This window comes from Manacus candei, unplaced genomic scaffold (genome assembly GCF_025592945.1).
Source record: "Manacus candei isolate 608988 ecotype Guabito, Panama unplaced genomic scaffold, ASM2559294v1 h1tg000072l, whole genome shotgun sequence".
NCBI classification, from domain to species: Eukaryota; Metazoa; Chordata; class Aves; order Passeriformes; family Pipridae; genus Manacus; species Manacus candei.
Window position 1 is genome coordinate 5,455,406 of NW_026138120.1, and position 24,195 is coordinate 5,479,600.

A 24,195-nucleotide genomic window follows, 5' to 3' on the forward strand; every position below is an offset into this window, starting at 1 on the left:
CATAGACATTTATTTTTTTTTCATCATTCTGCTTGTGAGTGGTTTTAGCTTCGGTCAGTAAAAATGGAAATGCTTAAACATGCATCAAGTGGTCTATAGAAAATTTAAAAAATGTTTGACTACTTTATTGTCGAAAGTTGGCTTTTTTTAAGATACATCTACATGTGTAGAAAGGATGTGACTACACATATGATTTTTGGAAGTTGATGTTCCTAGTAATATTTTGTTTTAACCATACATGAAGTTTCAAAAAGTACAGAAAGACCTTCTCTTAAGGGGAAAAAATGTCTGTGTATTCCCAAAAAGTGTCAGATTTGTAGTAGATGTACTACTGAAATAACAAGTTTTTATTTTATTTCTTTTTTTTTTTTTTAAACCACCAGTTAGTGGCAAAGTCAAGATACCACACTAATGATAACACATGCAACTTCTAACCTCTGGTTTATACTCCAGATCATATCTACTTGGAAGTAAATGTAGAGGAAGAAATTTAAGCTGCTTCTGTAGAAAACACCCACAAGTTTTTAAAGTAGATGCCTTGGACCATTGTTCCAGTATTTTCTGGGGTTAGAGAATTATAATTTCATAAATTGAGTGTAAAATAGAGAAGTAAAGAGATTGTAAAGTATAAAGAAGCAGAACTGAGACCACTTAGAAACAGTCTTCAAGAAGTGTAGGAACTTTTCAAAGGTCAGTCCTGTTACTCATTTCAAAAGTCTTTCTCCTGTCATTGTACTTGCACCTTTGCTCAGGGCTGTGCCTGACTGGATAAAGTGTGACGAGATTGCAGAACTTCTCCCTGCCAGGATACCAAGTAACTAATATGAAAAGCTGTTCTGTGAGGAAGTGGAGTGTAGGCTAGAGCATTTGTGAAACAAGTGGTTGCAATGTTGAACAGTGATGGAAACTTTGGAGTAAAAACTATCCCAGAGCAACTGGAATATAAAATCCTAATTCTTTCATGGTCTTCTTGTGGCCAAGGAATGAAGGAAGAGAAGGTGTCAGACATCAGCTTTCATGTGGGTGTTTGATTGTCTGTTTCAGATTATTACTCTGTAGAAAAAAAACCCTAAAACCCCTTAAAAAACCACCCCAAAAAACCCAAAACCGAAAAACTCCCAAACTTCTTAGAGCAATAGGCAAAGGATTTCCTGTAATGGAGGACTAATATGCATCCTAGAAGAGCATGCATTTTTGTCCTCTGCTGTTTTGTGAACAATGTGGCTGATACAAACACTTCGGGAATTTTTTTTGTTTGTTTTCTTAAAAATAAAACACCTACTAAATAAGGGGACAGCCAGTAGGCTGAAAACATTCAGTCTTGAAATTTTAAGAATATCATGGCTTGTTCCTAATTTGACTTTTATTAGTGACTTCAGAAAGAATGTTTAAAGTAAGTAATAGTGTACATAAACTGTTTAAAGTTCTCACCTATGGACTATATACTTTTTAGGTGCTAGTAGATAGGACATATTAAATAGGGTGTGTGTGCACATTTATATCCATGTTCTTTTCTCTTATCTTACAGTACCCTACCTTACATATTAGAAATAGCCCAATAAAATGAACAACAAAAAGTGTAAAATTTCCCTACAACAACAGGAACCTAAAATAACCATTTTATAATACCAATGAGGTAGCTGACTGTGTGCATTATTGGGTAATAAGATATTCTCTGATGTGGTTACTGCATTCAGCCTTCCACACAAATATGTATTGAAGCCATAAAATGACAACAATCATACTAGCATACACCTTACCTTCTTGCTGAATTATTTCTTTTGCATTGGTAATTATGTAGTGAAATAATTTTGTTGCTACTATAAAAAGATTATGTAAAGGAGAATTAATAGATTTTTCAGTTTCTCAGTAACTTAATTATGTTGTGATCTCAAATTTTGTATCTGTGTAAAATCATTTAATGGTTAAAATGCAGCACTACAAGCCCTCAGAAGACTGAGATAACTTTGAAATTATATATTAATAATGTGTTTATTATATTTATTATGTATAGTATTGTAGGAAACTCGGATTCTTATCATATAAGACAGTGGAAAAATATTTGTTACCATTTTTTTGCAAAACTGACATTCTTTGTCAGTTCCACACAGTGTTTTGAATGAAGATGGCTATGTTTTAAATGGACTATCAACACTTTGCCTTCTTTAATCATGTCATGTTTTATAACATTTTAGATAAAAATCGATTTTTTAAAAAAAGATTTTTATCTGTAGACTGTAGGAAACTTGTTGTCATTTTGAAGGTTTTGAAAAAAACATAACCAGCATTTGCTGGTTTTAAAGTATTAAATAATAAAATCTAGTTCTATGACAGTCTTCCTTATGCTTTTCAGGGCTGTCTCATCTCACTGTAGAATGTGTCTGTTCATCTGTTAAATTTATTTTTCTTTTGAGTGACACATATGTGTCCTGTATGATGAAAATAACCTGTATCCTTTGAAGATCAATAGAATAAGAGTAATCTACAAGAAGAATAGCAAGGAGTAGGAGTACTTTATCCAGGGTTATGTGTGGGAAGCAACTAGAAGATAGCAATTGAGAGAGAGCTGTAGATACTGAATGGCAATGAGCTACTGAACAATGTGGTTTTCTTCTGACAGTCCAGTTTGAATGACTGGGGGCATGGATGTGCATGGTGAAAGAAGGTGAGGATGGAAAGGTAAAAAAGGACAGGCTTCCCAGTAAAAAAGGACAGGCAAGTAAGGTGTTGGAGATTGTTCTGGAGGAATAACATTCTCTAAAGGCCGGAAGTCAAAAAACAAGCAGAAATAGGACTGTCCTAGAACTCTTAGCTTAGCCTAAATTTTTTTCCTAAAATTCCTTAAGTAGCAGGGGGTACTCAACTTTTATGGGAGAGGTTTTTTCTAAAAATGAGAGCAGTGTGGTGAAAATACTGACTTGCTTCCTGTGGTTTTCTTCATGTAGTCTCTGAAGCATACAACTCTCCTATAAAGGTGTGTTCTGAAGAAAAATGTCTAAGTAGAAAATGCTGTAGTGAGTGTTGGAGGGGAAGAGTGTGACACTGCTGGACTGTGGACTGCCCAAGAAAAAGCTTAAGTGTCTTCATTGTAGGTAAGATGGATCCAGAGTTACTAACTGGAACCAGGAAGGCGGTCACAGGGAAGAGAGGTGACTGTATGCACGTGGACTCTGGCTTGGAGAATTCTGTACTGATGAACACAAATTGCCAAAGGTTTATGTCTCTCTCCAAATGAAGAAAGGGAAGCTTTTACGTCTCGTTTTTGTGGGAGGAGTTTGTCTGAATGAGTGTATTATGCCATAAAGGAATAGCTTTGTTAATGTTAAACTTGCTTTGGCTACCAGGAAAAGCTGTAGACATATTGGGTGAAGAATGTGGTCTCCTTAGGGCTTAACCATGGGCACAAACAACCTGAGAAAGCGTTGCCCAAAACTAGAAAATCTAGGAAGCAGTATTCATTAGCACATCCCAGACTGCTTCTGGGCTGTTCTGAAGTCTGGTCTATTTAAAAGGTGTGTTTCTGTCACTCGTTGGGAAGGAAATACCAGCATACTGTCCTGGTGTCTCATTTTCAGAGAATCTCTGGTTTATAAGGACATCTGGAGGTCATCTAGTCCAGCCTTCCCCTTGAAGCAAGACTGTTGCCAAGATTGGATGCTGTAGGCTGTGGCTTTCTTATGCTAAGTCTTGAGAACCTTCAAGGATGGAGATTCCCCCACTCTTGTCTGGTTAACCTGCCTCAGTGACAATTTCCCTTCCCAGAAAAGAGGTTTTTTAAGCCAGCATGCAGAGGTCAGATACAGATGCCAGAGTTATATCTCAAAATTCTAGGGAAAAGAAGCACATGGAAGAATGAAAACTCTTCATAGATATACTTTTCTAGCCAGTCCTGATATTTTTGAGGTGTGACAGATCTAAAAGTTCTGTGTCTTTTTTCTTGAACTCTATGATCTAGACACATTGTTGGAATTTTAAACATAACAGTTCTGAGAGTCTCAGAATTGGTCGTAAAATATTAAACGGTGCCAGCGATCCAAAGATACATGTCGCTGGACCTAAGATTCTCATTTTCTAAGTAGTTTTGAAAATAGGCTTTCCATGTCAAGTTGTTTTTGGCATCCAGAATTTGGACAAATTGATACCTGATCCTGTAATTTCTTCGAACATCTGGTTTTCACTGCATGGATTCAGTCACAAATTTGGTGGCTTGTCTATTTGGATAGACAGTACCAAAGCCAAAGAAAAGTAAATAGGCAACATAGTTCTTTTTCTAACTCTGCAGCCTTCAGTGAACTGGTGACGTATTTAGTCAATCACATCCTTGGATGCTTCTGTGAAAGTGAAAAATGATGATATGATTAGAACATCTATAGCAAACCCATGACAAAGCATTTGTTAAGTGGATCTTTTGTTGCCTGACCACATGTAATCTTTTTCTTAGAGAGCAGTCATTTTATCACAAGGCAAAAAGCTTCTATTCTTCTTTGATCAGGGATTTTTGTGTGCTAGCATTAATAAGTCCTGGAAATTCTTTAAGAGTGTAAGCCTAATAATTACCTCTTTGCTGTCAAAGAGCTACTCTATTTGATGCTTGGTTTTTGCAATGTCTAATGTCAAGGTTCTGTACCAGTAATTAGTACCAACACTTCCCACACAGTGAATTTGTGGCACTGTAACCACATTTTTACATATGTTGAGGGATACTTCAGTAACCCTCTTAACATGAAGATATTAAGAAATATGCTCTGTTATCACTTCCTAGAAATTTAGTTTACTGTATATTTTTTTGCTCTCTGGCAGCAAGTATAATTAGATCAAATTGTGTTGTTCTGTAGTGCTTTTCACATAATTATACATGATCTTTAAAAGAAGAGTTCTTGCCATCCTGCCAATATCATGTGGAAATCAAAATAACTTGTGCTGAAGAAGCTTTTAAGTGTTACAAGATATTAAGTGGCCAGATAAAATGAAGCCAGTGGCCTGGAAGTCTGCCAGAGTGCAAATAGGCTATTGATATTGAATATTTGACCTTATGGTATTCTAGGAGTAAGTGAACAAAGGAATGACTTTTTTTTCATGAACTAGCACATGAGTAATCAATGAAAGTTGGACAAAAATAGTATTTTTTTTAAATGCTATGTGGGAGCACTCTTAATAGGGTCTCAGAAATTAGTTTCTGTTCATTTCTGACTGAACTAGAGATAAAAGATTTTAAGAATCTAACTTGAAAAATGCGTAGCAGAAACATTATCTGCCGCACACAGAAGTGTGTTATCATTCCAACCAGCAGTACCAATGTATTTTGCTACAGATCAGGTAGTCAAGCCCTTTTCTGACTATGAACAAAACATGAGACGTAAGAGCTGTAAATCCTTAGGCCTAAATTTCAGTGTTAGAAAATTCTTCTGTCCATCTGTAATTGAGCTGCTTCTGCTTTCTTTTTAAAGCAGCAAATACAATAAAGGTCTTCATTTGAAGCTCATTTAGTTTATAAGAGATTATTTTTATTTATATGTGGGGAGAACCACACAATCTGTTTTAGCTTGGAATGCATTGTAGTTAGGGGGTGACTTAGTTTGTTTTTTCTTTAATTTTTTTTTTCACTGGATTAAAATCCATATGCTTGGGATAACTACCATACAGTAACCATAACAGGCATACATATATCTACTGCTGGTCAGTGGTAGAGGGTATTTGTTGGAGGCTGTATTTATCAATGGAAGGGAATGTCTCTTGGATAGCTAAATCCTCAATTAGGAATATCTCTAGAAAAAAAATTGTAAAGATGGTGAAAGCCACGCTGGCGAAGCTCCCTCTCTCCTTTGCCCCGTCGGGGGCGGCCCGGGGCCACACGGCTTCTGGGGGGGGCACCCCCCTAAAGAATGATATTTAACATCTTATATAGATGGCTAATGCTACCTTATTCAATGAAGAGACTGAAGAGTAGCAAGAGATACGGATTAAATTCATGGACCCTCTCCAACTCCAGAGCTGAAGTACAGAACGTAGAAATAGTTTTTTATGCCTTCTGATGTAAAGAGTATGTCTGTCTGATTTGATGACATCAGTACAGCTTGTTCTCGTGGGAAATAATCTCTCCAGCAGATCTGTAGGAAGGAGCCTATATGCCTCTTCATCTTAATATAGTCAGTGCTATGCATAGATATGGAGATTATTGAAGGAGTAAAGAAAACTTTTGCTTTAGAGGTTTTGAGCTGTTGCTGGAGAAGTACTGCTTGGGTGAATGTCATGACTTAAGGAATATTTCATTTCATTCCACCTGACATAGCCTGCAGTTCTGGTACCTGAGATTTAACAGCATTTCCAGAACACCTAGAGCACAAGCACCCTTCTTTATGTAACTCATACAGTTTTATTGTAAGAGCGAAGATGACTTTACCAAAGTTCATCTACTCCCTACTCTGGTGGCTGGGAAGATGTTTATGGAAACACTTCTGAGGGTTCCTTTTTTGGCAGTGTCTCTACCTTATCACCAAGACCAGCACTATCAACTCTCAGACATTAAACATGAAAGAAATTAATTCAATATGAGGGCAGATTTGGAATGTTGCTTTCAAGAATGAAAGGAAATAAGTAATTAATAAAACATTCATTTCCAGTTCCATCTCTGTCCTTGCTAGGAGTGCTGGAGGGTGTTTATTCTAATGATTATTGTCCTCTTGCACTTGCTGCAACTGTTGGAATATCTGGTGTGGCTTTGAGGGGCTGGCCAAAGCAGCTGTTCCTCTGAACGGATCCCTCAGCTAATACAGCTGGGACAGGGAGTTGATCAAGACAAACAAGATGACAGAGTGACAGGACAAAAGGGGGGATATGGCTGCTCTAGTGACAGGGGCTGCATCAGGCCACCGTTATGGTGAGCCAGTTGCAGTAGAGGTTTGGGGAGAATTGCAGGAGACTGTCACATGATTTGTTGTGTGGTACTGCTGTCCTAAACCTGTGACCCACACACAGTCTCTGTGATCAGTAGAACCTTAAAAGGGAGAGTATTAGGCAGCAAGAAATTTAATACAGTGCTTCCTGTTTGAAGCTGAGCCTGCTGTAGGATTTCATTTTGCTTGGAAACTGATGCAGTAGTCTGTACCCTACTAGTGGAGTAGAAGCAGCCAGAGAGGCAAAACTGCTTGTGACATGTGACAAAGCAAATTGCAAAGAAGCCATGCAAGGGGCCAGAAGGAAGCTTTTTTTTTTTTATCCAGAATGACTGAAAATTATGACTAGAAGGTTCCTGTCTGTCATTCCACAAGATTAAATTCTGTGATCCACCATCCTTCTCCCCCCCATGTTATCTTATCTGTGATATAGCTGTCACTTTGATGGTTTAATTGTACGTGTCTCCTGACCTCTTTAATGATAGCCCTCTGTTACCCTACTCTTCCTTGCCTTGACCAGGTGGCCAAATGGCATCCTCTTACCTTCCTCCAGTGATGTGTTTCAAAGGAAAGGGGTTTCACATTCAAGAAACACTTCCTATTGTATAAATCCCTCTCCTTGGTCTCCTCGTCTCCTATTTGTCACTTGGATCTCCTGGGTCTCATTGTAACTCTGTATTTTCCTACTTCCAGTCTCCTATTTGCAAATCTGCTTCAAGCCATCTCTCTAGTTTACCAAGATCTTTCATTTCTCATATTGCAGATTTTTTTCCAAGCTTGTCTTCTAACTTACAGGTTTTGTGGCTTATAACTTCTTTTATACAGTTCATCAAAAATCAGTAGCAGTTACTGGGATCAGTGAAGAAACTAACTGTTTCATTTGCTATAAGGAAGATAATGGCTTATCAGGACTGGGAAATATAATGATAGTGACTTCACTTATATCTTCCTGCTTAATGATGCCCATTAAATGATTCAAATATAAATCTCAGGTAACAGCTTATTTGGCCAAAGCAATCTTGCAGAGAAAAGTGTGACTTTTGCTCAAACAACAAAAGTAAATGCTAAATCCAAATTTCTTAGGTTTAGTTAGCATAAACATTTTTTTCATATGAGACCTCAGAGACTCTGTTTGCAGGAATTGTTGTTCCAGAGAATATGAATTGGAAGAATAAATTTATAATTGGCATCAGCCTCACAACTGGGTGACTTATTTTTCATCAAGGTTATAATCATATTTGTTACTCCCAATAATGCTCCCATGTGCCTGTATGTCTGTTCTTTTGTGTTTTCAATCTTGATCAGAATTACAATTTCCATAAGAAAACTAAATGCATTTTGGGTTGATTGCATTACTGCTAGTGTCTGAATTTGTACTTACATGTCAGACTGTGTTTACTACATAAGTATGTGAATTAGCTGTAAAAACGAGCAGGAACTTTATGTTACCCTGGCTGTACAGTTAGAGTTTGTGAGTTAACTTCTTTTGTAGCTGGCTTGTTTGTCTGAGGAAAAGTGCAGATTGTGCTGTAGATGTGTTCAAAGCAGAAGTCACAGAAATATGACAATGGCACAAGGTTAAACACTGAAAAACAATTCAGTATGATTATGAAGTTTTTATTACCAAGTCTTGATAATATATAAATGTAAAATCAAAGGGCAGAGCTGAAATAAAAGAAAAATCCTTGTGCAGAGCGTACTTTTGTGTTTCTTGCACAGACTTCCCTTTACAAAGTAATAAAGTAGCAGTAGTGGTGCATTATTGTTGTGTCAAAATTATACAAATAAAAATTTGGGACTAAAGTAAGTCAAGTTCAGAATTTCATCAGGCAGATCTGCATGAGTAGAGTGCATTTTTATTAAATATTTATTACTGTAATAAAGTCTGTATCCCTAGAACAATTTGCCAAAATACACCGATAGTAAATGTTCTTGTACATTTTAGTCTTTTGTAATGTTCTTTTTATGTAGGTGGAATGGAAGGTAAATATAAATATCAAATTTTACAGAGAAAAATGTGAAAAAAATCTTTCTGTGGATGTTCACCTAATGATAAAGGAGGGAATAACTTCTGATTCTTTTGCATATTAGAGATTTGTCTGTCTTTTGGAGAGAGCCATTGTAAAATTTGTTTCTGTTTTCTTAATTGCACTGTCCAAGTAATTTTTGTCCATTGCCAGCACTTTATAGGTACCTCTATTAGGGCATGTCCTTGCTATGTCTGCAATTATTTTTTTTCCTTTCAAAGTCTCAAGTCTACAGTTCATCTTTTGGCAAAGTCGGTGAAAGGTTGAGAAGTGTTTGTTATTTATTCTTTTGCTTGGATCACATGTGATAAAATCTTGCAGATTAACAATATTTGTGGGTTTTAGTGCAAGTTGAATGGAAGCTTGCTATATGGAAATAACAGCTCCCATCTGTTTTGGAATAAATTACTTGTCATAGTGTCTTTACAAGGTGAACACTTGTCATAGACATCCTTCTGTTTCTGCTTTGATTATATTTCTGACTTGACCACTTCAGTTTTCAGAGAACTTGAAAGTTGCTCTAGAATGACCTTACAGGCTCCATTGTTAATCTCACATACATAAAGGAATGGTTATCACAGAAAACATTCAGCACTCTGCTCATAATGAGCTGACATGTTACTTCTTTCTTATCTTCTTTTGTATTTTGGTAGACATGGATAAAATTTTGTAAAAGCAGATAAGCTACGTTTTTGCATCACATTAAATACTGAAAGAATTGCTTTCAGGTCCACACATATGTTATCTTCTTCTGGGTCTACTTGATGTCTTTATGTATACATAATTCTTTTATGAAAGCAGTATCTGAGAAGAGTTATAGTGGATGCTGGGAATGTGAGAGGAGTACAGCAGATAGCAAACAGTTGATGTTAAAAGGATCCCAACACCACACAGAAGCCACCTTCAGTGCAAAGGATCTCTCCTCTCTCAATAGTATTCCAGTGAGCCCAGGAAAAACCCTGGCTGCCATCAGTAAGTGACCTGGTGCAACAGGCTGGGTAGCCAAAGTGAATTACTGCAAAAAGAGAGGACCAAATGTTTTCTGGCAGCTCTTGCTAGACATAAAGGTTATTCTTTTTAACCCTTTAAAATGCCCTTCAATCAGTGGCAGTGGCCCTAAGTGAACTGATTCTGATCTAATGAGTGATTTACTTCTCTTAATCTCTCTGAGATCTGTCTCTGCTTTCAGAACAGGAAAACTACAGCTATCTTTTTCTGCCTTTCTGTTCTGCCCCTTTCACTACCTCTCACCACTCTATAAATCTAGAAATATTATGGGTGGTGAGAGTTCCTTTCCACCCCGACAATTTCATCTCTACATTGGGAACTTATTATCTGGAAAAAAAAGAACAAAAAAGTTGTATCTTATACTGATTCCTAATAATTATTTTGGTCACTTGATAGTAGAAGATACCACAATACATTTGGCTTTTTTGGGATATGATGACAAAAATACATTCAATTTAATTGTAAGGCAACAAAATTAAGATACATGATCTAATAGCATGGAGTCAAACACAGTTCAGTGTTGATAAATATAAAGGGGTACTCACTAAGGAAAAAACACTTGACTAATTCCTCATTGATGCCTGATTTTGAATTAGCTGAATGCACTTAAGACATTTTGGTTTTTTTCAAGCCACTCACTGTATATCCTTGCATGCTAATTAGCGAGAGCTTCTGTTTAATATGGATCAGCATATAAAACAAATAAATGTTAGAGTTTATGAGAAGCAGGTCTGAAAAAATAATACTAAAATGTAAATCCAGTATAGAAATAAGTGATTTGCCACACAGCTTTATGGCTAATGTAATCTGGTTGTACTGCTTTCACAAGGATGCAGCTAAAATGAGGAGACTTTCAGACTCTTGAAATGGAATTTGAAACATAGTAAAAGGATTAAAATAATAATAGTTTTCTTTTTAAAATTAATCTCTGAAAGTAGGTAGTAGTGGAGTTATACACTGGCACCCTGTTTGGCTTCTCTCAAGATATGATGGTAAAGGGACATTCAACCAAATTCTAAGGCAACAAGCTAAAAACTAGCACTCAGTTTTTTTCTAATGCCGTGCAGTATTAATCTGTTAAATTAATGCACTGATTTAAGTTATCATTTAGCGTAAGGATTAAAGAATTAAGTCAGTATATACATATACCAAGAACACCCACAGCTTCATTAGACACAATTAAACAAAAATCTAGGAGGCATGTACATTTTCATACACCACTGCATCGGGCACCTAAGAAATGACAGAGGTTAAGAATAAATAATTTTCATGTTATTCTCATGTAGGGCTTCAGCATTTCAGATTGAAAAAAAAGAACTCTTACCTCTGGAACTTTTGAGCATATACGTAGGGGAGACTAAGTTGTTCAATCAGTTTTAATGAGAACCATGTCAGCTTTAAAGTTGATGTTTCATACAAAACATCAGTGCAGAATCCTGAATAACACAGGCATAAAACTTGCTATGAGAATTGCATGAACAGACTTTCTGATTCTTCGGCATTTTTGAAGGAAAACTACAGTGCTTTTATAGCTTGGTCTAGAAATACCTATGCAGTGAGTGCACTTCTTACTTCTGAAAGGGATCAAGAGATTGGGATAATAGAATCAACAAAAGGAACTATTTCTGCAATGTCTATCTCTATTCCTTTTCTTGGTGGGAAGTAGTTATATCTTTTTTCTTATCAAGAAAAAGAACTATTAGGAGCTTTGCTGTCAATTCTGCAGCTAAGGAATGTGGAAAGTGAAATTAATAGTTGATATAGTTAGGGTGGCTCAATACTGGATAATACCAAGTGGTGGAATCCTGTCATCTTGAAAGTATGTCTCAAGTCACCGAGGTAGCTGACTTTAGACTTTCTTCATTTTGTTGAAATACTTGTCTTTGGATTTATCTGTTCATGTCTTTTTTGCCAATGGAACATGGGGCAGTATTTCTTCTTTAACTTCCATTTCTATAGTTGTACTTGATTTGTAATAAATAAATGTTAATGGCACATAAATAGAGAAGAATAGTCTGGCTCTGGCAATAATATTTTCATTATTGTTTGAGAAATTTTGTAGCAAATTTGACTTGGGTTTGCCAGATACCAATAGGTTAAGTATGGTGTCATCAGAACTGCCCATATTATTTTGTCTGGAAGGTGTAATTCAGGACTGCTTCAAGGAAACAACTTTCCCAGGGTATCTTTGGCTTCATTAGGAATGAGGCTCTTAAAGCTCCTTCAAAAGCCATGCTCCTAAATCAAAACCAGATGTGCCAATAGTGTGCATTTTCATTATACTTTTTTTTGCTCTTTTTCCCATCTACTCCTGCCCAATTCAACAAAAATAATTTTATTTGGGAGTGATTATCTTTCTGACTTCTGTGAGGTTATTTACGCCATTTGTTAAGATCCTTCAGTAAGGCTGTTAAGTTTTTCCTTAAGTTACCCTGCTTAATTGGATTTGTGTACCATTATAAAAATTGAAAAATAAACTTGAGGCTTTTTCAAATTTACTTCTTCTGTTTGTAACATTTTTGTTATGAATTCCAACATCTATTTTCTGGTGTACTTGCATATATATTACTTGTTTTATCATATGCTCTGTTTTACATAAACATCTTTCCATCTCCCTTCCACCATTTTACCATCTTATAGTGGTTTTGCTGTTGTACAGTTTTAGTCAACCGTGTTCTTCCCCATCACTAATACTTTTCTCTTTCACACTTCAGTCCTACTATCATATTTGACTTTTGTTCCTCTTTTTCCAAGAAATTGGGTCTGTTCTAAATATTGCAGATGTTTCGCTTAGATTTGTTTGAGAATCTTCCCATACTGTCGACATGATCACAGTCCGTGACCCAGTTATCTCAGGCCTTGGCAAATAGCATATTTTAATTTCTCCTTGGCGTCTCATGATCCTTTGTCTCCCAGCTATTATCTTTCACCTAAGTCTTCATTTCTTGCAGTCTGCTGTAAATGTGTTCCTGGAATCATTTTCCTGGTTTCTGATCTCTGTCTGCATCGCATATCTTCCCCTTTCAAAACTTAACACAACAATGCCGCTCTCTCAAATATCTCTTCCCATCTCCCTTGCTTATGCCAAGTGTTCTGCCAGCACAGTGTGCTGTGCCATTTTTCCAGTTTCTCCCAAAGTTTGACTCACATCTTCCTTCACAAAAGCTTAGATTCCTAGGCATTAATCAACTCACAGTCTTACGATTAGCATTAGTATTTTTCCTCACAGCCTTCCAACGCTGATGTTTTTGTAAATTTGTTTAGCAGTTACTTTGGAAGAGAAAAGCTTTTGGGGGTTTTTGAAGTAAATCTCCTCCCAGTCCTTCTATCTTTACAAAACTCACCGTAAAAGATGTTGAAAAGATGAATCAACACTTAGAAAGGCAACTTCATTCCTATGAGGGGAAAGAGAACAAGGTTAGAGAAACTTGGCTTGATTTGTTATCATCTGTCCTGAGGGCTGAATTGGTTGTAAAACACTCTGAATTTTGATCTAGCTAAGGGACCATGCAGTAGCCTTGTAGTTACTATAGTTGCATTCTTTTAGAAAACCTGTCTGGTATTCTTGTTCACTAACAATATTTCAGTTTGAAAAACACAAATATTTTGTCTTAAATGCTAGATACAGATACTTACACTAGTTTGTTCTAGCTAACAGTGTTTTATCTGCTAATGTCTCTTATGTCAACTTTTGAATAACTTTTCAGAATGAAGGCATGCAGTTTCACAATGATATTTTGGGCAGAAAGTTTTATTTATATACTGAGCAAATCAACAGTATGATACTTAACTTTTGCTTTCTAAATCTTCGTAAGACTTTTCTATTTTACATTTTTGTGCTTACATGATGAGCTCTCTAAGTGAAATCTTTCATATCTCTGCATCAGTCTAATAGCTCAGACTACATCTAAATTAAATTCAGTAAATAAATATGAGAGAAGTAAGTGGTTATTTCTGCAGCAGGCGTGCTAGTTGAAGAAATTGAAATACCAGTGTGCTAGTTAAAATAAGAAATCTTACTTTTCATAACCTGTACCCCTGTGTTAAAGCAAATACCTCAAATGGAATTCACTGCTTTCTAGAATATTCTGTTACATATTTATTTGTTTGCCTTTTAAAATGATGAGCTAGATGAGCTAGCATTCTATCAAAGTTTTATAATTCCCATTTCTAGTGGTAAAGTATGTAGATAGTGTGGCTTTAACTCATGTTTGATTAGATACTGTATGTTTTTAAATTAATTTCTCTCTAAGCTCTTTGCAAGGAATAGTAACCCACTGCAGAGAGGTTACAGTACTATGGACTCTGTCTGTTCTGCCTTAATGATACAAGGGAATAGTTGAGCAAGAATAAATGAGGTACTTTCGGTGGGTAAAAATGTGAGCTGACTGTCAGTGTGAGATTGGTTCTAGGAGCAGTTAGCCAGCAGTAATAGGGCACACTTGAGTAATTGAATTTGCATAACAAGGCTTGCTGAAGAGATCTGACAGGCCCAGAGATTTGTCTGGCTGGAGATCTCCAGATGGACGTGACCACACAGCAGCTGGGTGGCACGTTTCTCAGCATGGTCAGCAACACCCAGACTGTCAGCTGGCCTCTGCAATTGCAAAGCCCTGGCAGGCCAGCTGGTGGCTTCTGACAGCCAGTGGCCCCGTTAGAGAATCTTTTCATTCTGCCTGTCAGGGTACAGGACCTGCAGGGACCAGTGGTAAGATGTAACAAGTCACCAGTGAGAGTTGTTAAGATGCTGCAGAAACCTGCTTCTTTTAAATAGCTGCTGCTTTACCGCTGAGAGCGAACCTTCTGAAAGCTTTTGCCATCCTCTAACAAGGACAGGACTAACCTGTTCTCCAGCATTTTGTTTGGAAATTTATTACTTGATGTTAGTTTCTACAAGTTTAGTTTCAATACCAGTATTTCTGCATCTAACCAACATGCCCAGTCAGTGACAGAAATACATTTTATGTGCTTATTACTTTCACAAGACAAAACAGTAGAGCTTTTTTCCCTGTGCCCCTTCCAACGGTACTAATATTACTGTATTCTAGATTTAGCAGGTTCAGTTACATGGAGCAGTTTATGGAAATACACTGTAAAGGAAAGCATTAGTAACAATGGAGGCAGCAACTATTTTATTTGATTAGTGTGCATAAATATTCTGTGTAGGAAGGAAAAGAATACGCATAATGCTGGAAATCTCATCCTTTGTTATCCTCTAAGAAATGCTGTGAAAAATTAGATCTGTTGCCTTCTTGTTCCAAGTTGCTTGGTCCTAACATCTCTGAGCCCCAGCCACTTAAGCATTAAGCTGTTGGATTTAAACTCTGTATGCCCTTCTGAACTTGGGAAAAGTTCCTGTTCACCAGAGGTTGAAAATCCAGGTTGTTCCAGTCCCAAGACAGTAATAAAATCACTAACAGGAGTTATATACTCTCATCCACTTACTCTTTCTGTCCTCATTGATGTTACTTTGCCCTGTTTACAAGGTGACATAGTCAGAACAAGTAGGTACCTGCTGTCTAACATACAGGCTACTGATTTGGATATTCCCTTTTTTTGATATATGCAAACCCTGCCCCCAAACTGAAATCTACTAAAAGTAGATTTTTATTGGATATGGTATCCTAGGCATCCTAATTTCTTAAGGATCTTATTGCTTCACTAAATGTATTAATTTTGGGAAGGCTGGAGGAGAGACCTGTTTTCTGCTGTTCTTCAAGTATCAGTTTCTGGATTGTTCCTGCAGTTAGTCATCCACAGACTTCTGTCAAATCATAGAATGGTTTGGATTGGGAGCGACCTTTAAGTTGCTAGTTCCAACTAGTCTAGTTCCAAATCAGGAACCCTAACTTTTACTTTTTTTTTCTGAAAAATTTTATGTCAAAACTGAACATTAGACCCATCCTTCTTACTGTGTTCCCTTTCTTTCTGGCAAGTAGCATTCAGCCTTTGTAAACCCAATCAGTCAAATACAGAATAATTACAGGACTACAGAATGGTGTGAGTTGGAAAGGACCTTAAAAATCATCTAGTTCCAAGCCATCTGACATGGGCAGGGACATATTCCAGTGCATCAGGTTGCTCAAAGCCCCATCCAACCCGCCCTTGAACATTTCCAGGGATAGGGAGGCCACAACTTCTCTGGGCAACCTGTTCCAGTGCCTCACCACCCTCACAGTAAAGAATTTCTTCTTAATATCCAATATAAACCTACTCTCTTTCATTTTAAATTCTACTGCCAGATTTCTACCTTCCTCACTCGATTAGTCCTGTCTCTTATCGCCCTTATCACAACCTTTATCTATTCCCTACCTTTGATTTCTGAAAGCTTGGATACCTTTAACAGTCATGCCTAGTTCTGCTGTAGTCATGCTCTGTTACCATTCTCAAGTTAGGAGAACCTGGCTGTAGACTCTTCCCTACCTACTTCATAATTTGAAGATTCTCTTACCCCTCTCAGAGTCCTCTAATTTAATAGTCCATATCTCTGTGGGGGAGCTGGGATTTCCTGCCTGGACTTTTGCACCCAGGCTTCAGTCAGGCTGAAGTCTTTTTTTGATGAAGAGGGATGTGCTACCCAGCTGAGTAGCTTGGTAGCCAGAAGGGCTTTCTTGTGCACAGAGTGTATTGGTGAAAGTAGTGTGAAACAGCCTCATGAAGCATCCAATTCATCCAGTCTTTGAGTCTACTCTAGCATACTAACTTAATGCTGGGTCCCAATTCCATTTCTCTGTAAGCAGACCATATTTGCACCTTAACTACTGCACCCTCGGCTTAACAGGCTGGTGCCCCTGCGGCACTGTCTGCAATCAGCTGTATAATGTCCTATTGTAATATATCTGTTTAATCCATCTTGTTCTGTGACAGGATGCATCAGTTCCATTTTGTCTCAAGGAGAGGTGGACTGTTAAAATAAGAACAAAAACGGCACTGTTTGGAGGTATGGGTACATTTAGTTTTTTTAACCAAGAGCATTTTAATACCACCTCAGGCAATGTCCAGAAAGGATTCTTTCTTTGAAAAGTAGTATGAATGTAAAATGAGTAAGAGAAATTGTCAAAATAAAGGCTACTTTGATTGTTTTATAGTCTTTAGACATTTTTACTTGTATTTTTTTTCTTATTGGCTGTAATAAATGCTTAGCATGTAATAAGTAATGTAGAGAAAGTTCCACTTTGAAAGAAGTAGAATAATGCTATTAAACCTTTTAATTAATTTTTATATGTATTCATCAAAGAAGACTGAAATAACAAGTCATAAATTTTGTTCAGTCCTGTGATGCTGCAAGGTAGAACTCACAAGATTTGGCTGGTAGAATGGGAACCTCAAAGCATTTCTGTTCGAACAGCAGTGATGAATGAGAGAATCACTAGTTTGTGTCCATCAGATTAAAAAAAATAGGCTTGTAGAGAACATACGCAACAAAACTGTCTTCCCTTGCCTCCCTGATTTTTGCTTGGTTTTGTTACATGTATTGTTTTGGAGTGGGCAAATATTTGAAGTCTGATGTGTAAATAATCCCTTTAAAGTGCATAACCTAAATAAGCAGAAACCTTCTGAGTGCACTTTGATCTCATTCAAGAAGTGTCCTTTTTAGGACATCAACTTGTCATTTAAAGTTCTTTTTAATGAATTTAAATATAATATTATTGACACTGATAGACCAGTCTCTTCTGACATAATAGTGCAAATCTCTATTCAAAACATTGAACAGCTACCTCAAGAAGGGAAATTTGGCAACATTTCTAGATGCTTACATAATCATTTTACTGTTTCCTATGTTGAATTGTAGCTAACCCCTGACACAGGATGGAAAACAGTCTTTTTAAAAGTAAATTATGTATCTTTGCTTCCTGTAGGTGATTCTGATCACCTTCCTTTCCTTTTTGTATGTGTGTGTGTATTTTGCACAAAGAGAGTGAGGAGATGTACTTGATACATACACATATATAGGGGCCGCTCAGAGACAAGGAAAAACTGTGCTCTACACACAGCAAAATGAATTGTTGTAATGCCAAAGTGCACCTTATATGTTTAGCCAAAAGTGATTAAGGAGCTGGTCTATCAAATGTTGTAGCAGGTATGATTGCCTTCCCTGATAAGAGTATAATGTTAGGCTGTGTTTAGCAGATCTGATTACTGTCTGTGTATAGTCTGTGCCAGTTTTAGTAATTTCTGGTGTGGAGGCTTTACTTTTATGCCAGTTGCTCAGTAGCTGGTTCAGGCATTTAATTTCTTAGGCAATTTTGAATATTAAATTCAAATTTGGAGCAGTTACTTATTTAAAATTACATAGAATTAAATAAACAGCTATCTTCTCTCTTCCTTCTTTCACCTGCTTTCCAGGAAAAGGGAGATGCAGGTGTCATTAAAGCTGCTTTTTTGAGGTTTCTCAGTACAGAGAGCACAGATTGACTTCCTGCTGAGAGTCTGGATGTGTAGCCAAAAAAGTTTATATTGAGTACTAAGCTGACCGCTTTTCTCTATTTTTCTTACTAAAGTCCCCACTGAACTGTAGTATGTTGATGAATAACAGATACAGCAAGAGCCAGAGACATACTTCAGGTACATGATCCCCCCTTTATTCTAAGAAAAGAGGCACAACACAAAAATTAGGAAACCTTTGATGTTCGAGAGTGTTTATTGGAATTAAGTCTGTATTCTGAAATAAATTGCTGTAGTTCACTTATTCTTCCCCTTTTTCCTATAATTCTTTATGAATAAAAGCCCAAATCTCTGATTGGGTTAGATTTTGGGGCAAAAAAAAGCATGCTTCCTAATTACATACTATAAGACAAGAGTAAGCACAGAAAGATTGCAGAATAACCTCTTAAAAACCTTATTTTCTGTGTTTATGTCAAACAGGTGCTGTTCTTTCTTCATCTACATTCCTGAATACTTAAAAAGTTAATTTGAAACTGTAATGTTATCTCCCTATGAAGGCAAATATACTTTTTCTTTTCACTTAAGAGCTTTTAAAAGCATACTTTAAAAAATTATTCTAGCCACTGTTTTATCTTTTGCTAACATTTCAGAATGATTTTGAGCATTTTATAGATAACTATAAACACAGTAGAAAGCCAAATTACTTTCTTTATTCCAGATCCTTACTTTCTCATTATTTTTTGTGAGTGAGGAGGAAAAAACAGTCTGAATCTATTGAACCAATTACATGCATGCCAAAATATTCTACAGAATACTTGAAAATGGCAGGGTTTGGACTATTCTCTGTCTTCTTTCTTCAATATTAACCATAATTACATCTCTTCAGTGCATATGTCTCAGTGCATTTCTAATGCAGTCTGATTTTTCTAAATCAAAAATTTTGAAAATACAAAATAAATGTGATTCACGGTGAGAAAATTGTTTGCTCTCAATGATGACTGCTTCTTTCTTTCCAATATATGAATCATGTAATTTCTGCTTAATTTTTAGTCCTTCCTTTCAGTGATATTCCTAGACAGGATGCAGTTCTGTCCTCCATCCTTGCCTCTCCACCTTGTAAACCACAGTTATATCTTTGCTTGATTACTACATGCACCTCCACTCTCGAGTTAATACCTGCAATTTTACTGAGTTTATTTGCAGGGCTCGAGTTGCAAGTAAAAACTTTCTGTTGTATTTTGGTTGTTTTGTTCTCTTACATGCTCCTTATAATGAGGAGGAGTGAAAACCAAACAAAACAACATAGCAGGTAAATAGAATGGACTGAACTACACAGGATTTGGAATATTTTATTTGTTTGGTTGTCATTTGCCTGCCTTTAGGCAAGAGTGGCAGGTCCCTTTCTTCTCTTAAGCTCATCAGTGCTGTCTTCCATGTTGCCACTCTTGTGATAAGCCACCACCATCAAAATATTTCTGAGATGGTTTTGGAATCTGTCCGACATGGGAATTCTGGTTAAACTAGTATTTAATAGTTTAATACTATCTTTGACACCCTGTTTTATGCAGAAGCTGCTGGTTAATGTGACTTGTAGCACCCACTCAGCACAGTCAGAACTGTGGAGAGTTGTTATCTTAGTCTCAGTGGACTGCTCTATTGGTCGACTTCGGTTATGTCAAGGAGCTGTTTGGAAAGGGGAAGAACAAGTCCCCACTCCCTTGTTCCTCTTCCTCTCCAGGAGACAAAAGTGATGAAATGGTGTTTACTTTAACAGAACAAGAACGTGTACGGCAAACATGGTCTCTAAAAGGGTTCATAGAATGAGTGTACAGTGAGGAATCTCAAAGGCAAAGCAACCTTGGGTAATAGAAGAGGACTGCATAGCTTTTTCAGAGCAGAAGACGCAATCTAACTGCAGGACTCTTGGGTGAGCTAGTCTGCAATGGAGTAAGAGAGCACCAGGATTCTGAAGGTGGTCATTAGCTGCGGATAACAGAAAACATTTTGGGCATCCTAGCAGACAGGTGTATAATTTGTGCTGTACTGTATGGCAAACCCCTCTTTCCTTCTAAGTTCAGAGGAGAGATGCAGAAGAGATTTTAAATAAATGGCTGTCAGATACCCATTTGGGCACACTGCAGCCAGCAGTATTTCCAGTATTTCCAGCCTTTGCAAAACAAGCCGATGTTTATTAGTCAATTGACATACAAGAACTGTTTGGTTTCTGAATGGAAAAGCAAAACTTAAACTTGTGTCTGTGCTGGCAGCATGAATTACTTTCCTGCCTGAGTGTCCAGAATTCCTTTATTCGTTCTTTATATTTCCAGCAGAGCTCAGAACTGGGAATTCAGACATCAGGGTTCATGTTTTGTCCAAGTTTTAGTCAAGGCACTTTGACATGTTCCTCTTTCCTTGGCTGCAAGTGGTTATAAGTCAATACTTGGAGTGTTCATTCTCGTCCCACCCATGGTCATTCCATTCACTTGTGGGCAGTTTTGGGGATTTCACTCAGTTATTTTCCAGTCCTTTGTCCTGAAAATCCCTTAGCCCTTTCAGTACTAGGTGATAACAATAAAAAGTGAGGGCTGAAACCACTATGGTTTTCATTTTAAAAGTAATTGTACTATGTTTTAACAATACACCATAGGAGTTACTATGCTTGTGTCAGATAATGTAACTTGGCAGATAAATGCTCTGTAGTCCTACCAAATTCAGTCTGAGTTATTTATATACTGTGATGTAGAGAATCCTGAAAAGTTTTACATCTTTTAATAAAGCTCCTAGCCGGCTTAAATGAAACAAAGATATGGAGATGATACAGCAAGATTGTACTAACCGCATTGTGACTGGTAAAGGGTGTCTTTTTTCATGTGTTCATGGTTTATTCTTCATGGAGAATAGAAAAAAAATATATAAACTGTGTTGAGTAGGGATCTGTCATGATACTGAATTGCAAAAGAAAAAATCTTTGCTGTAAATGTGAGGGGTTTGCCATTATAATCATAAATGTAACTGGCACAAGTTTCTAATCTTCTTGAAGTGTATTCATCTTACAAAGCTAAGGTAGCTTTCTTCTATGACCTATGCAGCATCACTCATATAAGCTGTTTCCTATTTACAGCTTGGTATTTTTATTGCCTCACTGACCTTAGAAAAGCAAGAAAAATTTCTGATTATTTCCTGATATGAATTGACAGTAGCAAGTCCTACATTAGCATATGCTAATTTTTTTTCTTATTTGTATCAACCTGGGGTTTGTATTTGGACAGCCATTTTGAAATGTTTCACTGTACATCAAAATAATAGGTCCTAATGGATTGCTTCCTGCTTGACTAGACAAAAAGTGGGGTTTTTTCTTTTTAATTTGTGCCCGAGCAAATTTAAAAGAAACAATAGAGCAAAATAAAGTAGATTTGGTGTTAATAGCCTTACTTGATCAGGTATTTATATTCTGTGTATGGTTTTATTATATATTAAATTCTGACAATAAGGTAGCTTTTCCTCTTTGAGGTCAGTAGTGTTCAGATTAATCAGGTTGACATTTCATGCCGGTGGGTCATGAACTGTTGATAATAGCATTAAATGGTGATTCACTTGCTGCAGGGAGCACAGCTCATTATCCAGTCACTATATTAAATCATTGCCACAAACAGCTAGAATCCTGTGTGTGTGCATGTACACATCTGCGCACACACACATGAAAATCAGGGTGGAGATCTCTATCCTGTAGCTGTTCTCTGTTTATAGCAATTGTTAAAGCTGTTTCCAGCATACAAGGATGATGGACGTCTCCCCATTTGGGAAACTGGAATAGTTTACTCTGAAAAATCTGTTTATGTATGAAACAAGGCTATGTGGTTTATTTTCCAGCTTCTGTCCAAAAAAGGGAGGGTAATTTTTGTAGCCAGTTTCATGATAGACAAAAGTGAAGAAAAATACATGTGCATCATTTCTACAATGTTAGTGTTGGAAAAACAGCAAGATGTAAAATGAAATCTGAATTACTTGTATTCATTGAGTATGGATTTTTATTTAATGCTGTGTTTCAGAGGCTTCTATATTAGTTTCAGATGTGCTACTTCCTGTCAGAAACATTCATACTTAAAAAAAAAATTAGACACTGTCCTAGTGCAAGAAGAAGTATATCATAATGGAAAGTTTTAAAATAGAACACTGTCTAAATAGTCTAACAGTGGATTAACTAAGTCGAATGACAGGAAATTCCACTCTCTAATGCTTAAAAGATTTTGCGGTTAAATGCAAATCTTACTTAATTTTAAGTTGCTTTCTTTTAAATTAAATTTGAGCCAAAAGTATTGCAAGGCATGCGTCCAGCAAGTACTATGAAATGTTGGGCTTTTTTCCTCCTACCTGGATCAGAGAATCCAGTAGTTTTCTCCCTCCCTGTCCTCTACCTCCTCCATTTGACTCAGTGTAATTTGTTTTAGTGCAAAAGTGACTGTTGTTTAAAGGCAATGCTTAGAGGCACTTCACCTTAGGGTACAAAGGGTGACTTGAAGTATGAGTTTCTCAAGGTCTTCATCATTGACGCTGGAAAAGTTATTTATTTTAATATACTATATGTTTTTTCTGTAAGATGTTATGTATAATCAGTATAGAAATATTAATTAGCATGAGAACCGTGTTAACCTCAGTATTAACTTTGAAACTGAGAAGCTGGGGGGGGTTTCATGTAGATGTACATTTTTATACATTTATATAAGTGGTCACAGAAAGGGAAACCATTTTCTGAAGCAATTAGCACGCTTTATATTTTAAGAGAAATTTAAAAAAGGGAAGTATGAAGGGAAACATTTTAAATTCCTCAAACTGTTGGGTTTTTTTTAAGGCTAAATAGCTGGTAAAACTGCCAGGAGAACCAGGATAACATGAAAAAGCTGTAGGCCGCTAGAGGTCACTGTTTGGTAATCAACTTCTAATGAACCAGAACTGTCGAGAAGGCCAATAAATTACATTGTGGATTTTTCTAATTATGAATTCCTATTTAATCATTCAATGACAAGTTAACTGTGGCAGCGGTTCTATGTACTTTGCATACACAGTTATGTTAATGTACTATTATATTTCTTAGGATGGAGGTCCTCCATCATTAGAGCAGTTCATTACCAAAGACTCTCTTATCTAATCATAATTACTGATTATGAGAAATAATTAACTTTGTTACCCTCTTGATTCTGTTCATAGGCAAAATGCAGTCTTTCTCTTTTCTTGTTTTTTTAAATGCAAAGCCAGGGGAAGTACTGACTTCCGATACCTTTACATTAAAGAAAAACGGTTAAATCGGGTTTGTGGAAAATTACCTAAGTTGCAGTGTTGGAATAGTTACAGGTCACAGGGAAAAAAGAGGTACACGAATTTTATGGTGGTTCTCCTTAAGTTGTCATTCAGTGCAGTTAAATATGAAAATGTGTTTTGTTTCATGAAATTTGATTTGCAGCATGTAATGATTTGTAAATTCAAACCATAGGATTGCATATTGGCTCATCCTGAAACAATAAAAGTAATAATAAAAATAGTATCTCTTTTAAAAATATTTCCATATTAAACTTAGAATTAGCTCATACATAAAGAAATATGACTTTTAATTAAATTACAAGGGTTTGAACGCATTGTATAAGTGGCATCAAGTACACTTGAGAACACTGAAAAGTACATTGCATTTTAGGCTGGAGGGCAATGCTAAATCTAGCTCTCTGAAAGAGATGTACTATCTGTTTCACAGAGAAGTAATAATAGAATTATGTGTGGAGGATTCCTAAACAGGAAATAAAACTGGGAAAGGCCTTATAACAAAGGGATTCCTTAAATGGAAGCTCTGTATTTTTCCAGTTTAGACTGTTTTTCTAGCAGTTGTTGTCATC

General features: G+C 36.6%; 1 protein-coding gene and 1 long non-coding RNA gene across 3 annotated transcripts in view; one reads left to right on the forward strand and one right to left on the reverse strand.

The window, feature by feature from the left end:
* HIBADH (3-hydroxyisobutyrate dehydrogenase) overlaps positions 1–24,195 on the forward strand; it is an 86,699-nt gene that overhangs the window by 34,478 nt on the left and 28,026 nt on the right. The window lies entirely within an intron of this gene.
* LOC127480335 (uncharacterized) lies at positions 8,409–23,668 on the reverse strand. Its single transcript, XR_007907839.1, has 3 exons — positions 22,685–23,668; positions 13,273–13,323; positions 8,409–11,364 (listed from the first exon to the last, which is right to left on the reverse strand). It is a non-coding gene; the product is annotated as an uncharacterized LOC127480335 (long non-coding RNA).